The sequence below is a fragment of the Macaca fascicularis genome, chromosome X (genome assembly GCF_037993035.2).
Source record: "Macaca fascicularis isolate 582-1 chromosome X, T2T-MFA8v1.1".
NCBI lineage: Eukaryota > Metazoa > Chordata > Mammalia > Primates > Cercopithecidae > Macaca > Macaca fascicularis.
Window position 1 is genome coordinate 155,757,914 of NC_088395.1, and position 13,790 is coordinate 155,771,703.

Consider the following 13,790-nt stretch of genomic DNA (forward strand, 5'->3'; position numbering starts at 1 on the left):
TGATACTATTTGTTTGTTTGTTTGTTTTTTATTTTAATCTTTCTTCTATAGCTTTCCGGGATTGATTTTGGGAGTGGAGGCAGAAGTCCAAGCCTGACATTCATCTTGGCAGCTAAATTTTAAGCATTATATCTGCAAATCTTGAATGAGAAAAATTGATATCTTTTCAATAGTCTGTTCCCTATTAAGGGATTTGGAATATGGCTCTGTTTATTTGGGAACTTTTTGACCTGAATCTATCAGTACTTGCATAGTTGTTTCCATAAAGATCTTGTACGCTTTTTCTGTCTCCATTGGATAATTCCTAGATTTTGTTGTCATTGTGAATGGGGTATTTTCTATTACCTGTTCTGAGTGGTTATTTCATTGGGTTGCAAGGATTTTGATTTTACTGTAGTAACCTTCTGTATACTATTTTTCTGAAGTCTGTTATTTGACTATTCCATGTGCAAATTGCTTTGAATTTTCTAGATAATCCTATTGTCATACCAAATATTAACTCTTTCTGTTTAATATTCATACTTATTTCTTTTGATATCCATATCTCTGGCCATATGTTACAGTGTGGTTTCCAAAGATAGAGGTTATAGCATAAGTCCATGACAAGAACTCTTCTAAGAGTTCATATTTAAGTATGTTGTCCATTGATCTCAGGAAAAGAAAATACCCTGCTAACCTCATTTTGCTAAAAGTTTTGACCATGACCTTGTGTAGAATTTCCTCCAGAAGCTTTTCTGTACCTACTGTACCTATTACAGTGGTCCTTTATTAAAATCTTAATTGATAATGTAGGAAATTACAAATGAAAATTGTTTTATATTAAATGGTATTTTTTGTTCCTTGGACACGATCTGTTAATTCACTTCTATGTTGAACATACTACTAATTTAATTAATGTATTTGCCTCTGTGTGAGTGAAGTTTGGCTCAGTGTTTTCATGGTGCTGTCCTGCTCTGGTATTTGAATGAAGAACAGTTAGCCTGGGAAAATGATTTGAATAATTGCCCAACATTTTATATGCTCTGGAAGAGTTTACTCAAGGTGGTTTTGAGCTTTACCTGATAATAATGTAGAATTGGCCTCCAAAGCTGCCTTGTCCACATTTGAGGATGGCTTGAGTTTAGATTAGTTTCACTTCTTATTGTTTGGTTAAAGATGTGAAGTTCTTTCTGTATGAGTTTGTTCATGTACTTATTTTCCTAAAATATTACCCATTTCACTTAGGATTTCAAATTAAATATCATATTTATTTCAAAAATATTTTAATTACAAACATTTAAACATAAACACACCTAACAGTAGAGTAAACATTATAATTAATCTAACATACCAGACTTTCAGTATCAGTAATCTTCAATTCATGGCCAATCTGGTTCTAATTATACCCCTACCTACTCCACATAGCAGAAACTGAAATAATGCAGAGCAAACCCGAGACACCATGTGATCTCATCTCCAAATACGTCAGAGTGCATTTCTAAAGATAGCTACTCTCTTATAAAACGTAAAGCCAACATTATTATCTTTCCTAAACATTTAAGCAAGTCATTAATATAATGAAATATTCACTTATTTGTCACGTGTATCTGGTGGACATACGCTCCTGTTAAAATGCAGTTTCTTTGAATCGGTTTGCAAATATGATCTATACATCGTGTTTATGTTCCTACTAGCCACCTTAAGTAATTTATGGATTCCCCCACATTATCTTTTTTTGAAGCTCGTTTGTTGAAAATGAAGACATGCTTTGTGTTCTGTCCAGTTTCCCATACTCTGGATTTTGCTGAACACAATACTTCTCTTCCTGCATTACCTATCTGTTTTTCCACGTTGCCTACTTTTTCCGTTAAAGCCTCTTAAATTTTTAAAAATAGTTATTTTAAATTATCCACCTCATAATTCCAAGATCTGAGTCATATTAGAGTTCAGTTCTGTTGATTGCCTTGTCTCTTCAGACTATGTATTTTCTTACTCTTTTGCGTGTGTGTGTCCCTTGCAATCCTTTTGTCGAGAGTGCACATGTTGTGTGAGGTCATAGGAACAGAGGCAATTGGATCTCTACTGTGTAGGAGTTGGGCTTTATTTCTTATAGCTATAGATGCCAGAGGCTTCAAATTCCTCTAGTGTCCTTGTTTTTGTCTTTCGTTTTATTAATTGTGGCAAATGTGTAATGCTAATATAAGAGGATGGTAATAGGGAAAACTGGATGTGGGATATATAAGGATTCTCTGTACTATCTCTGCAATAATTCTGTAAACCTACACATTTTCTAAAATAAAAAGTCATTAATAAAGAATGACTCGTTGGACCCTGTTGGAAGGAACAAGAATAACCACTCCTCACATTGAGAATTGGCTGTGCAAGAGAGAGAATAAAACATTTATCCTGCATTTCCTGTACTAACTGTATTTCAGGGTGACACAATAGCTACAGTTGATGAGGAAAATTTCTTCCTTACTGGAGAATTCCAGCTGAGGAAAATGCAACGTATGAGAGAAAAAGAAAACAAGTATTTGCAATACCCAGCAATGCAACTGATGCAATCCATGCTAATCAATGGATGAAACATTGTTGAAAGGTTGATGGCGCACTCTACAATGGAGGAACAAGGATGACGCACTCTATAATGGAGGAACAAGGCTGTCTCCACCTGAGCCCACTGATCAGAGCCAATACGATCAAGGGTTGGACAGCCAGAAGTTGTATGCCTCCTGCTGGAGTACAGTAGGAAACACGAAGAGTCTCCTATGTGTACCTTTCCCCCCAACAAAAAGCCATACCTGCTTCTGGCCTCCACCTGAGGTGAACTTTGAAAGACAGGAAATCCAGTCCTGGATTAAGACATCTGGCCCCTCATTGAAGACACGGGATCTACTCTGGAACGAGCACTAGGTGTCACCAGAGAGCCTTCTGCTTTGTTCCGCACCCAGTCTTTACATATGCATCATTGTCCTGCCCACTGCAGCAGTGCCACAGCAGCAGGCCAGCAGCCTTGCCTGTTCAATGCCAGCGGTGCCTTCCATCCCCTTTATCCTGAGAGAAAGGTTTCTGGACACCTAGGCCTGTATTCTGTACCCAATCCTCAGCTCAAGTCAGTAACCTGGAATGGAAACCTGGATCCAATAAGCCAGTTCATGGTACAGTGCAGCTGACCTGGCTCTGAGGCAGTCCGTGGCTCAGAGGATCAGGGAATGCCCTTTACCTGGCTCACCAGACCAGTGTCTCTAGACCCTGCCTTCTACACTCTGTTCCAAGGCCCTGAGCGACTGCTTGTCTTTGTTCTCTTCTAGACATTTCCTCTTATAATACTGTTAGCATTCCTTCCCAGACATCCTCAGTTCTGTCTGGAAATATCTTTTCTGTGAGGCCTTCTACAAATACCATTGTAAAAACTGCAATCCCTCCTTGCCCCCAATTGCCAAGACTCCTTATTTAGTTCTCTCGATTCAATTTGTTTCCGTAGCGTTTGTCACCATAACACTTCCTTCACCTTTCACTTTGTTCCACAGTTCATTGTGTGCCTGCCCCTCCCCTCCTGCTAGAATATAAGCTCCACAGAAGCGGGGAATTTGTTCAATGCTGTATCCTCAGAGCTTAGAGCAGTGCCTGGCAAACAGTATATGCTCTGTACTCAATTGTGGGATGCGTGAAGAACTACAGCTCCATGGTCCTAGTAGTTGCAGCCTCTGCATTGGAGCCTCGTGGCATTTTCAGTCCTCCCAACCACCCAACGATCAAAGATTAAATGCGTCCCAGCATCTTCTTATTGTTGAGTCATGGAAGAGGTAAGCAACTGAGCTCTAGGGACTCCAGAGACCTGCTGTCCCGGCGCCTGGTCTGTGCTCCTGGCATCTGGGGAAGTCAGCCAGGCAGGGCTACAAACATCAGTGGCTATCTGAACGCTCTCTCTTGCCAGTAGGCAGCTGTGGCCCTTGTCCCAATTCCCTGCTCCTCTCTCTGGTCGTTTGGGTCTGCAAGCAGCCAGTGTCAAGGTCTCACATGTCCCTGGGTTTCAGCTGGGCCTTAAAGGGATTTATGTAACATTTAGTTCAAGTAGCACATTCCCATTGATTCTTGGACAAGCTCTAGACAGAAGTCCCATATTCACCCACGACTTTGATGCTACTTCCCTGGAGAAAGTAGGAAGGGTGGCCAACGTGGTTTGCAAGGTTGCATTCATCTGGAAAGTGCTCCATCATGATTTCTCCCCAGTGCCAGTAGACAGGTGCCATCCCTGCCTTTGTACACACTGTTCCTTGCTTCTCAAAGTTATTTGAGGAATCATTACGCATTCTCCGAGAGGTAACGTGACGTGATTTCATTCACTCATTCATTCAATATTTATCCAGCTCCTCATATGCTCCAGGCACTGACCTACGTGCTGGAGATACTGTATTCACTATAAAAAGGGCTTTCCAGTCCCGTGGTGTTCTTCCTAATAATGCATAATCATGCATCCCCTTCTAATCGTGAGAAGACATTAGACCCGCTGAAACTGAAGGATGTTCTACAAAAATCAGACTAGTATTCCTAGAGTCCTCCAAGACAGATTTGATGCCAAGATGGGGAAGAAGGGAGAGTATGTTGGAGCCCTAGGTCCTTGCAGACATATTCTGGAGATACACACTGGGGTTTGAGAGCACAGCAGGAGGGACTGTGGAGTGTGCAAAACCCTCCAGGGAGAGGTCAGGGGAGCAGTGCAGGAGTTTGAGGCTGCACAAGAATGACGTGACCCCCAGTGGGAAGTGCACACTACTCACCCTCCTTCTGAGATCAAGCATTCTCTTCTCTTTCCTTTAGCCATGTGACAGGGACTGGTCAGGTGAGGAGAGGAGTGTCACAGATGGGGAACCGGCACCAGATCCTCAGGGGATGGCAGGCAAGAAGCTGGGGCTCATGAAGCTCTATGAGGCAGGTTCCATAGAAGGAGACTCGGGAGTGCTGGGTTTCATTCTCACATCCTGAGAACACATCCAGAGACTTAAGTCATACACATTTGCTCCCTTCTATGTGAGATACCAGATTCTGTACTTTGAAGCCGTGGGCAGGGATGGAGGTCTTCAAAGGAGGCAACACCCCACAGGAGGCTGACTCCAGGAATTCCTGGGTTGCCATCTGCACCCTTTGGGCCATGAAGCATGACCCATCGGTATTTTAAGAGCCATGATGTGTCCTTGAAGTGGAGGCTGGCAGCCAGCAGTCTTATGCCCTTGTTGGGATTGCAAGTTTCCTTCCCTGGGGCCCATAGTTGTGTTCTCATGTCCCCCCTGCTGCTGTGTCCACACTGCCCCAATCGGGCCTCAGTCTGCTCAGCTTGGGGCTTTGCCCTTCCTGTCGCCCCGCTAACTACTGCTCAAAACCTGGAGCCTATGCTCATATGCAATTATCACTGTGATAAATTCCCTGGTAAGGATCTCCTTCCAAGGTCTTGTGGTGACAGAACTGGCAGGAGATGATGAAGCCTTTTGGTGAGTCTCCTCGTAAATAATAAGCATTCTGATATGATGAGTGACAAATCACGATGATTGGGAGATGTTATTCAAATAATTCCGCATGTAATGCCTGGCTTTTGATTAACTGAGCACCTTAAATGGGTGACTATGAGGTTTTACTTTCTGAGGTTGATCCAGAGAGGTGGGGCTGGGGTCTCCTAGCAGAGGCAGCTAGGGCCTCGGTATCCCCAGACAGGCAGTTAAAGAAGACTATAGGCTGTAGCAGATGGTGGGGGCGTTGAGTACCGGGACACTCCGCAGTCCCCAGAATACTCCCAGATCCACATTAGGATTTGGAAAGCAGCTAGGTGTGAGAGGGCTTTGGGGTCCGGAGGGATTAGGCTGTGCTGAGCATCAGCCACCGCAGGAGAGATGTGAGGAGGAGCACCTGCCAGATCCAGCTGTACTGCCCTGGGCCGGCTGCGGGGAGAGGGACATGGGAGCAGAAGGAGGCTGAGGTGAGCTGGAACCCTGGACCAGGTCATTAGGTGGGTGCTCCCAGGAATGGCCTGGGTCAGACCCCTGTGGGCACTCCAGGATGGAACAAGGACATAACTGGAAACAGCGACATCACTTGTCCCTTCTTGGAGGGAGCCAGTGGGTGTGGAGAGTGGTGCCCTAGGCAGTTAAGGACATCCCAAGTACCTCCCCATCTCCCACATGCACAGCCTTTTCAGGAGTCATTTCCAAGATCCAGCATCCTCACCCGTAGCCTTAGGTGCTGACATACCAGGGCCCAAGCCTGTTGCATGTATTGGAAGCCAGATAAAGTTGATCCAATAAGATTATTTGATTTTTGAGTAAACCATTATTTAATAAACATATCATGATCTCCTACTGGGTGCTAAGGCTTATCACGGGCACCAGTAGTTCAAAACATGGCATTCAAACCTTGCTTTGAGGTGCTCATGATCTAATAGGGGTATGTGGCTAGGTTAGGAGATTCTTTCCGTATGGTTTCAGAAGAGCCAAGGTGTGTGTAGAACACAAGTGTACAATTAGAAACACGTTTGTTTCCAAGTGAGAATAGTTTAGCCGGACTTGGGTTTAAGGGACACAGCTGGAAGCAGGGGCTCTGGATCCAGCCAGCCTGGATATGAATCTTGGCGCTGCCACTTCCTAGTTGTGTGATCATGGGCGAGCTTCCAATCTCCTTGTATCTCAGCTCCCTCATCTGTCAAACACGAATAGCAGTAGTACGTACTTCACGAAGCACATATAAGGACTGCATCAGGTAATATCTGTCAAGCACATAAACAATGCCTGGTACCTAGTAAGTGTCATAGGAGTGTTTATTAAATCAGCAACTCCTGACCTCACTAGTCACTGGTGTGTGTGTGTGGCCTCAGGATTCAGTAAGACGGCTCACGGAATGTTGGTAAAATATGGCCGAAACTTCTCCTCCCCAGGGCTGTGAGGAACTTGAAGCACTTAACCCACTGCCTGGCACAGTAAATGATCTGTCAGTGGTGTATAGTTATCCTCATCCTTAAGGCTTGCCCTGATCCTCAGGTGCTCCAGAGGGTGCTGTTGCATCTGTCAAATGTTCTTACTTTCTGCAGCCTCTTAGTGTCCAGTCCTGGTGAAGCCCCTTAACATCCTGAATGGCTTCTGCTATCATTATGCAGTGCTGGGCAGCCCTGGGTGGGTCACAGGCATTTTCTCACTGGAGCTTTCAAACAGCTCAGGTGTTTTGATTTCAAAGCTCCGTTCTTATCCACCACTACACTGGCTTACTGTGGGATGCAGAACTATTGCCGTGAGAGCAATAATAGCGTCCTCTTACTAGTACTTTACAGTTTATTCAGTGGGCCACAGAGGTTATCTCATTTGCTGAAACAAGTAACAGAACACAGTAGGCTTGAGAGTCTGGCTTTTGATTGAGCCCAAGTCAAATTCCTGGGGAGTCTATTTCTAGAGTTCCCAACAGAGGACAGGTATGGCCCCTGCCCATGGCTTAAGCCTCCAATAGTGACATTTCAGGGTCTAACTTCCACTTCATTCTGCTGTCATTTCAGAACACAGTAGTCACAGTAATTTTTGAAAACAGAAAGCAACCAGGATAGCCTTGAAGAAGTAACCCTATACGAAGCAAGGGGATGAGGGCTTCGTACTCCTCCCATTGATTCCTTGACTTGTCACTAGAAGGAAGTTGACCCCAGAAAAGAAGTTTCCTACAACTGAGGGCCACCCATGGAGAGGACCCTGGTTATCAGTCATCAACAAACAATACCTTTGGGGGAATGAGAGCCTCAGTTGTAAAGGAAAGATCTTGGTAGCACTATACCATCCACTACAGTCCATCTTCTCTCACAACACTTAAACCTGCATTTTTGTCTATAGTTTTTTTTTAAATATTTATAATGTTTTGGGGTACATAGTAGCTGCATATATACTTATGGGGCACATGAGATATTTTGACACAGGCATACAATGCATAATCACATCAGGGTACATGGAATATCCATCGCCTCAAGCGTTTATCCTTTCTTTGTGTTACACACATTTCAATTATAGTCTTTTTTGTTATTAAAAATGTACAATAAATTTTAGTTGATTGTAGTCACGCTGTTGTATGACCGAATATGACATTCATTCAATCTGACTGTATTTTTGTACTCATTAAACATCCTTTTCCGCCCCCACTCCACTACCCTTCTCAGACTCTGTTAACCATCCTTCTGCTCTGTCTCCATGAGTTCAATTGTTTCCATTTTTGGCTCCCGCAAATAAGTGAGAATATGCAAAGTTTGTCTTTCTGTGCCTGGCTTGTTCCACTTAACATAATGTCCTCCAGTTCCATCTTGTTGCTGTGAATGACAGGATCTCATTCTTTATTATTGCTGAATAGTACTGCATTGTGTATATGTATCACATTTTCTTATTCCATTCATCTGTGGATGGATGCTTAGGTTGCTTCCAAATCTTGGGTTTTGTGACCAGTGCTGCAACAAACATGGGAGTGCGGATATCTCTTCAATATCCTGATTTCCTTTATTTTGGGTATATACCAAGCAGTGGATTAACTCTACTTTTTCATGTAGAAAGTTCACCTCATTTGAACACAACTCCTCAGGGATTCTGGTGATCTCTTACTAAAGAAGTTCACATGAGAAAGAAGAGTGGAGAAACGATAGGCCCTCTGTTGCAGCTGGCCTCTAAGCCACAAGTGATAATAACTCTGTTCCTCGTCTACTATCCATTCTAGAGTACTATCAGTCTCAACCAGAATCTTTGCTGTTCTCTATTACTTACCCAGTAGAGTAGTGCAAACCCTCATCCCAGAAGGTTCTGCGCTCCTCGTCCTCCATGACCTTCTCAGGCTGTGGCACTTACAATTGTCCCCATACTATAGAAATCTGGCAGGGGACTATCAAGACACATTCAAGTGGTCACTTGAGAGCGAAAGATTCCTCTCTGTTCCCATTGTATAAGGGCAGCCTACCTCCTCCTGATGATCAGGGCCAATGCCCCTGCAAGCATGGCAACTCCTTTTTATGCTTGCTGGTCCTATAGCATGAGAAACTCAAAGTGCCCAGATGGGAGCAATAGCTTGAAGTTTAATGGAAAGAGTCTCATTAAATTGTTTTTTCCTGGTGGAAGTAATCTTACTTTGGGAACCAATATATCTAGCCAGCACCGTCCAATATGGTAACCAGCAGCCACATGTGACCATTGAGTATAGAAATGTGGTTAGTGTGACTGAGGACCTGAACTTTAAATTTAATTTTAAATAGTTTAAACTTATGTGCAAATAGCTAAATGTGGCCAGTGACACCTTATTGGAAAGCGCCGTTCTAGAACTACAGAACCTAAACTTAGGCAGCAGAAAGTACAAATTCCCATATAGGTCACAGGGAGTGACAGTAAGTGAGGTCATCCCACCTTTTGGTATCTGGATCATTTATTCTATCTTTTGATGGACGAGAGTGATAATAGATTTAGGGTATATACAGTACAGTAGAGAATGACACCCCATCCTCATAGGCTGTGAGCTCCAAATTTGCACCTCATTTGCACTGTGAAGAAGCCACTCCATTGTTTCAGTACACCAGTGGCTTTTGGGTGGCGCAGTATGAGATCACAACTTTAGATTACACGGTCATGTGCCCACTGAGCACTTCCTTTGCTACATGTGGGTCCCTTGGTCCCAGCTGATCATATGAAATATCCTGGCTCAGTGTATCCAACATTCTTTAAGCCCTCTGTTAGTGGTGCCTGACAAAGAAATGTGAGCGGGAAAGTCAAACTTACACCTCTAATGTAGACAAATTCCAGTAAAGATGAATCTCTGCTCCTTCCAGGATGGAAGTTGCTGGACGCAATCAACAAGTCACGAGGGGCTGATTAGTCTCCTTAAGCAATGGTGCCATACTGGGTATTCAGCACTGGTTCCTGGCAGTTTAAACATTTGGCAAAAATAGCTGGATATGCCTGGGTGAATGTGGACCCACGCTGTTGAACACGTGCATAGCATCCACTTCTTCCACCATGGCTATTCCACACATAAGGCCATTGTGTAGCATTAATGTGGCCAGGGACTGAGGCTGGCTAATGTCAACTAGTCAGGTCATTTTTTCTTGATTAAACGTTTAGTGTCTCTTCCACGGTGAATGCTCCCTTGAGCCTTAAGACGTGATACAAATATCTTCACATATAGTGTCCCTTCTCATACGTCCATCAATAAACCTCCTTCCCCAATCCTGCTTGTTGCAATCTGTCACTACTTGTCATTCTAAGTCCCTGAGCAGCTGTCCAATTTGTTTTTCACTGTCCATAAGTCCATTCTTAGTTTGGGTCACTTCTCTTTCAGATATGAAGTGGATCGTCAGATGCACCATTTGAAGCTCTGCCAACTGGGGATTTCTGCTCAGCATTGTATTTCTTGACCACATTTGATCGAGGTAGTATTACAACAGAAGTTCATTTTCAGTTTGCACTCTAAATCCAACCAAACCATCTATCATCTAAGCTCAGCACTTCTACTCCTCCAGCAGCTGGTCATAAGAGAACTTCCTGGTCCATTAATCTATAGGAATAAATAAAGAGCTGAAGGAGAGACACAGACACAACATTGGCAGATGATACTGGGCATTAGGTCACCTGCTTGTAATGTATGGCCGTGCTGGTGTCTGATCCTGGATGTACTACTTCTATCTTATCACAGATTACTTTTGGAATCACCTGACTTTGTGGGCCTGACAGAACCTAGCTCATGATGATCAATGGCTACATGCCATGTGCCTGAGGCCATAGTGACCTGTTGTAGTGAAGATAACACATCTGTTAAGGCTCTCGTCATTGAGCTTGCAGTGGTCCAAAGTTGCAGTAGTCCCAATGACCCATCAGGTTTTTGTAGGAGCCAGGCTGCTGACTTAAATTAAGATATGATGGGGATCACCACCGCTACATCCTTTAGGTACCAAGGATGTCATTAACATTTTCCATCCCTCAAGATGCAATATTGTTTATCACTTACTATCGTGGCCAAGGTGCAGGAAGTGCACTTGGCCTTCTCTGCTCTGCTAGCTCTTCTGCTAACAGCCATGGACCCAATCAGGGTTTGTGCCCATTGTCGAGTAAGTCCATTTCAATTTCCCATTTGGCAACTGGATAAATGGGCACTCTGGGTCAGACCTAGGCAAGAACTCCATTTATTGCTGGGCCACATTTGCTTCCACTCTAACAGGGGGCAATGATGAAGCTTCAGGTCCTAGGTGTCAGTGTCAATGCGGATTCTGTGTCCAGCAGTCCTTGAAATGTTTGGGTGTTTTCCCCCTTCCCAGTGTTCAGTTACTGAGGTGAATAGACATAGGTTCCTTTGGAAACTGGACTTGGAAAACCACGATTGTATCAACTTGCCATAGTATTGCAGGTGGTTTCCTCAAGAGGACTCTGCCATTATATTATCTTCAGTTAATAAATTCTGTGTCTGAGAATTGGCTCAGGTCTGGAAACTGGGAGATGGATTAAGGCTTTATTGGAGCAGTTTACCCAGCCTCCTGCTCATTCAGCCTTGATTTCATGTGCCTATGTAAGTTAAGCAACATACTTGTTGTCTGTTCTTCTATCTTGGCTCTAAAAGCACTGTGTTCTGTTAACAGAGTCTACTCCTCTCTGCAGATGAGATTCCCTGGTTGCCACTCAACTTTCCTGCTTAATATGATCGTTGTGATCATCTTGCTTTTGAAATGTAAGTGCCACTTCCGGAGTCAAAGGGGCAGGTGGCCCAAAGCTTCCAGTTTGGGATTGCAAGAAATAGAGACTCTGTAGACAGCATCTGCATATCACCGTATTCCGGAATTCACTGACCACAGGTGATGCTGTGGACCCTAACCTCCCATGGCTTCCCAGGGTCTGGACTAGGGGAGAAATAAAATAAAATAAAATAAAATAATAAAATAAAAATAACACTAGAAAACATAAAATACGTAGACATGACAAAATAGGTAGAAGATCTGTACACCGAAAACTACGAAATATTGCAGTGATAAATTAATGAAGGATAAGTGCCTAAATAAAGTTTATTTCGGTATATATCTCTTAAATAAATGGAGATAGGTATCTTATTCATGAGTTGGAAGACTTAATATTATTAAGATGTACTTTCTTTCCAAATTTACCTGCAGATTAAATCAAATCCATACAAAAAACCTGAAAGGGTTTTTTAAAAATAGAAATTGACAGACTGGTGTTCACATTCACGTATAAGTACAAAGAACTTAGAGTTGCCAAAATAACTTTTAAAATGACAACACAAATTGCAGGGGTTACGGTAATTAATTTCAAGGCTTATTTAAGTGACGATAATCAGAAAAGTGTGGTGTTGTCATAACAATAGAAATATATCAATGGAACTAAAGAGAGTCTAGAAATATACTCACACATACACGTATTTATGGAGAATTCATTATTGATACAAGGAGAAAGAATAGTTAACACTTATGTCTGGAATAGGTTGATATCCATATGCAAAGAATAAATTTCAGTCCATATCTTGATTCATAGAAAAATGCAACGCTAAATGGATCATAAACCTGCATGTCAAAACTAAAATAAAAAATTCTTGAAGAATACGGAGGAGAAAGATCTTTGTTACCTTTGATTACTGTGATTAGTTTAAGGATTTGAGAGTTGATCAGGAAAGGGGCAGGACCATGAGATGCAGTAACATACAGCCAGTTTTATTGGGAAGCACTTGGAAAGGGTTGCATGAGGGGAGAGAATCATCTTGGGAAGATGAATAAGGCAAGTAACCTTCCAGGAAAGAAGAAATTGATGAGGTGGTTTACATGTCTAGGAAATGTTACTCAATAGCAAGATTGGAATCTCTGGGTAAGAGGAGAGTTACAAAGGACAACAGCAGCTTGGAGGTCTTTTACAGCTGCGGATTTTCTATGGTTAGCAGATAGTGGTGCATTTTTGTGGGGTATGCAAAATAGATAGGTTCCAAATTGTTAAAATATGTTTATCTGGACTATATTGAAAGCAATTGGATGCATAAGAATTTGAGTTTAGCACTAGTGGGCTTTGGGCTAATGACCTTAAGTTGCTGTGAAGAACTAAATGCCATGGGGGTTATTTTAGGGCAAAACGCAGGGGACACCTTTGGCTCATTTATGTAGTAGCCAACAATTACTTAGATGCAATGAAAATGCACAATCCAGTAATAGAAAATGAATAACTGGAATAATCTTGATAAGGTAGGTGTTTTCCTGGGAAGTACAGGAATCCTCTGTTCTTGTCTAACTTGGGGAAAAGAATTTGGCCAAGAGATTAGTATTGTAAGCAAATTAGTAATTAGTAATGTAAGCAAAAGGTTTATTAAGGATATAAGAGAATACTTCTAGAGAGGAGCAGACTTACTCTGTGGAAAATAGTTCCAGACTGGTTTGGCTGGAAAAAGAGCAATAGCAGTGTTTGTGTAAAGAGACAGTACACTCTGGAAGACAAATCAGAGTGGGCTGTTGAAAGACAGAATGAGCCAGCAACAGCTAGTGCTGGGGGACTCTCTTTATGAGAATCTTACATGATTATTCATGAAGGGGCATAAGGGAATGTCACTTGCAATCATGTTTTAGGTGATCCCCTTGACCGCACATGCTCTGTGGTTGTGCATACTAGTACACACGTGGCATAGCTCATTAGCGTTTAAAGTCTCCACCCCAGGGTGTGTTTTTCACTATTACAATAAGCAAAAGGTTATTCCAGGGTGATTTATGGGAGGAGTGTGCATGCTCCTCAGTAGGAAAAGTCCCTACTATTGTTGTCTCTGGTTAGGGCCTGGTAAGACCCCTT

General features: G+C 42.7%; 1 long non-coding RNA gene across 1 annotated transcript in view; it reads left to right on the forward strand.

The window, feature by feature from the left end:
* LOC135969228 (uncharacterized) overlaps positions 1–11,885 on the forward strand; it is a 34,865-nt gene extending 22,980 nt beyond the window's left edge. The window contains exons 3-4 of the long non-coding RNA XR_010584372.2: positions 10,306–10,396; positions 11,597–11,885. This is a non-coding gene — a long non-coding RNA (uncharacterized lncRNA). The remainder of the gene's footprint in view (positions 1–10,305; positions 10,397–11,596) is intronic.
* The last annotated feature ends 1,905 nt before the right edge of the window (positions 11,886–13,790 follow it).